We start from the raw sequence: 3,460 nt of genomic DNA, 5'->3' as shown, positions 1-3,460 counted from the left end.
TGACAGGCCACAGTCTCCTTGCCACCATTGGCCAGCACCTGGAAGCCCACTTGGGTACAGTACCCCAGCTCAGCAACAGCCACTGGCCCAGCACACAAGAATTCTCCTTGGGGGATGGGGATGGCAGCGGCGGCTGGCGATGAGCGGCGGGAGCGCGTGAGGAGCAGGCGGACAAGGCTGGGGGGCCCAGGAGCCAGCCGCAGGGCAGAGGGTGGGGGCGCGAGCACAGCGGGCGGCGGCGAGGCGGCAGCAGAGAAGATGGTGGCCAGCGACAGCGGCAGCGAGCGCGGCGGCAGTGGCGGCGGCGGCAGCTGGCAGGGAGGCTTCCAGCCCGCACCCCAAGGTGGCGGCGAGCAGGAGACGCAGGAGCTGGCCTCGAAGCGGCTGGACATCCAGAACAAGCGCTTCTATCTGGACGTGAAGCAGAACGCCAAGGGCCGCTTCCTGAAGATCGCCGAGGTGGGCGCGGGCGGCTCCAAGATCCGCCTCACGCTGTCCATTTTGGTGGCGGCCAAGTTCCGCGACTGGCTGCTCGACTTCATCGAGCACTATGGGCAGCTGGGCCCCAGCAGTCCTGAGCAGCTGGCAGTGGGCACAGAGGAGGGCGGCGGGCCCGGCACTCCTCAGTTCAACCACTTTGGAAAGCAGTATGGAGGTTCCTCAAAAGACTTCACATAGAACTCCCCTATGACCCAGCAATCCCACTTTTGGGCATTTACCCAAATGTTTATAAACAAGACCACACTAAAGCTACCAGCACAACTATGTTTGTTGCAGCATTATTTACCATAGCTAAGATATGGAACCAACCCAGATGCCCCTCAGTAGATGAATGGATCAAGAAAATGTGGTATATATACACAATGGAATTCTATGCCTCCATCAGAAAGAATGACATTTCCCCATTTGTTAGGAAATGGAAAGGCTTGGAAAAAATTATATTAAGTGAAGTAAGCCAGGCCCAAAGAAACATAGGTCCCATGGTTTCCCTTATTTGCAATATCTAGTACATCTATGAGTCAAGCGGAAAAGGTCAGATAATGTGATGTTAGGAAAACGAACCCTTAAATATGTATTTTAATGTTTTTTTTCTTTCATGCATGTGTTTCTAACGCATTTATAAGATTATTTCTTTGTTGCTTTGTATGTCCCTCCCGCACAGTGTAACCCCCGCTTTCACTATATTTGATGTCAGTATAAGTTGTGGAGGAGATGGGGACAAACAAGTCGTTTAAGGATTCAGGTGGACCTGTTGCAACCATGAGAAGTACAAAATGTCATGTCAAAAACGAGCTTTACAATGTCAGTGTGTGTGGGGGGAAGGATTGGGTGGGGGGGACGGGGGAGGTTGGGAAGGGAGGTGAAGGGTAAACAAAGGAGGAGGCTGCAATGCTTGGTAAGAAATGTATGCATTATCCTGCCCATGTAATTGTAACCCCTCTGTACAGTATGTTCTCAAATAAAATAAAATTAAATTAAAAAAAAAAGAGCGAGTTCCTGGTGCGCGAGAACTGCAAATACTACCTGGATCTCAAGGAGAACCAGCGCGGCCGCTTCCTGCGCATCCGCCAGACCCTCAACCGCGGCGGCGGCGGCGGCTTTGGGGCAGGCCCTGGGACTGGTGGCCTCCAGAGCGGCCAGACCATCGTGCTGCCTGCGCAAGGTCTCATCGAATTCCGACATGCTCACCAAGCTCATCGACGACTAGGGAGGCGAGGAAGACGAGCTGGCCGGAGGCCCAAGAGGCGGTGCCGGCAGCCCCGGGGGGTTGGGGGGCTGTGTGGGGAACTCCCGGAGGGCACCTCTATTACTGTGGACTCCAAACGTTTCTTCTTCGATGTGGGCTGCAACAAGTACGGAGTTTTTCTACGTGTAAGTGAGGTGAAGCCGTCCTACCGCAATGCCATCACCGTGCCCTTCAAGGCCTGGAGCAAGTTTGGTGGCGTCTTCTGCTGGTATGCGGATGAGATGAAAGAAATCCAGGAGCAGCAGAGGGATAAGCTTTATGAGTGTCGTGCTGGGGGGGAGGGTGAGGAGTCCTAAGGCGTAGAGGTAGATGAGGATTGAAATGGCAGCTTTCCCCCCTGGCCTCCCCCACCCTGTTACCCGCGCCCCCCATCCCCCATCCCACTGGCTAGTTCCCATTCTTGCTCATTCCCCTGTGAGCTAGTGGAGAGGGAGCCCGGGAGGCCACCAAGGGAGAAAAAAAAAACCAACAAAATTAAAAAAAAATAATATAGTTAAGAGAAATAACCATAAGACAACAGTCTTGAACAGTGAGTAAAGCAGTAAAGTTCCAGAAATTGACAGCAACCTGCAAAGAGAGGACAACAGCATCTCCTCACCTGCAAGAGTCTCAGCTTCTATTTCCCACCCGAGGTTCCTAAGCTCATCTAGATAATCCTGAAGGGGATAGATTTCGAGTCTGGGCCCCTAAACACATCTGACTTACCCAGATCCATCTGTGTATAACAGTTGAATTTGTGTTGTACCTGGGTAAATCTAAAGTATCTCTCCAGGCCTAGCCGCCATTGCAGTGTCTATCCTTCACCTTCATTGTAATCAGCCTTTTGGATCGAGATCTGCACAGAAATTCTTGAGACAGAGAGACCTTTGCAGTTACCCAGTCCTGAGAGTCCAGGTTTATTAAAAGGAATGCAACTTTACACAATCATGGACAAGGCAAAAAAGAATTCAAGAAGCCATCAGCAAATCAAAACAAATTGGATTGTTTTTTAATGGTTTTGCATGGAATCTGGCCCCATGTCTTTTCTTTGCAGAATTGTTTTCCAGGATGCGAAAATTCAAAAGCCAATGCTTGAACTAGAGAATTCATTACTAAAATAGTTTAAAAGTTGGGCAAAAGGAATTTTTTTTTTCAAAAAATAAAAGCAGTTTTACATTGGGGGTTGCTGAGGTAGGCACAATAAGTCAGGCATAAAGCACAAGGCAAACTCGTTGAGTGGATGGGTTGCTACTCACTAAAGTTCTTCCCTTGATCTCTAAAGGTGGAGGTCATTACCAAGAAGTGGCATTGGTGTGAATGAGAGCCAGATCCCATGGCTCTACTATATGAGCCAGTGAATTGTGGCTAATTTGGCTGTTACAGCCACTGGTTGGCTGCATTTTTAACTGTAAAACTTGATGATTTTCTGCAAAAGGAGCAGTATGGCTACAAGCCTGAGCTTTAATGGAATATGCATCCTCACAGAGAAGTTGGAAATAACTAAAACTGAAGTCTTAATTCACCTTCAGTTTAATCTGTGGATTTGTTCAAATACTAAAGATCCTCAGGTTCAGAATTCCAGCATCATTTCTTCTTTAAAACAAATTTTTAAGAACTTGATCCATCTTATTAGTACCTCACAATCAAAGTTGGCAAATGATGGATAAATGATTCAAGCAGTGTACCCGGTGGAAGCTGAAATCCATCTGTGAATGGAACTGATGTGAACGTGAA

At 49.0% G+C, this 3,460-nt stretch overlaps 1 pseudogene; it reads left to right on the top strand.

The window, feature by feature from the left end:
• The first annotated feature begins 258 nt into the window (after window positions 1–258).
• On the top strand, window positions 259–2,067 carry LOC122096807 (annotated as a pseudogene).
• The last annotated feature ends 1,393 nt before the right edge of the window (window positions 2,068–3,460 follow it).

Source organism: Dipodomys spectabilis, unplaced genomic scaffold (genome assembly GCF_019054845.1).
Source record: "Dipodomys spectabilis isolate Male_0828 unplaced genomic scaffold, ASM1905484v1 ptg000391l, whole genome shotgun sequence".
NCBI lineage: Eukaryota > Metazoa > Chordata > Mammalia > Rodentia > Heteromyidae > Dipodomys > Dipodomys spectabilis.
This window is presented reverse-complemented; position numbering and strand designations above follow the sequence as displayed.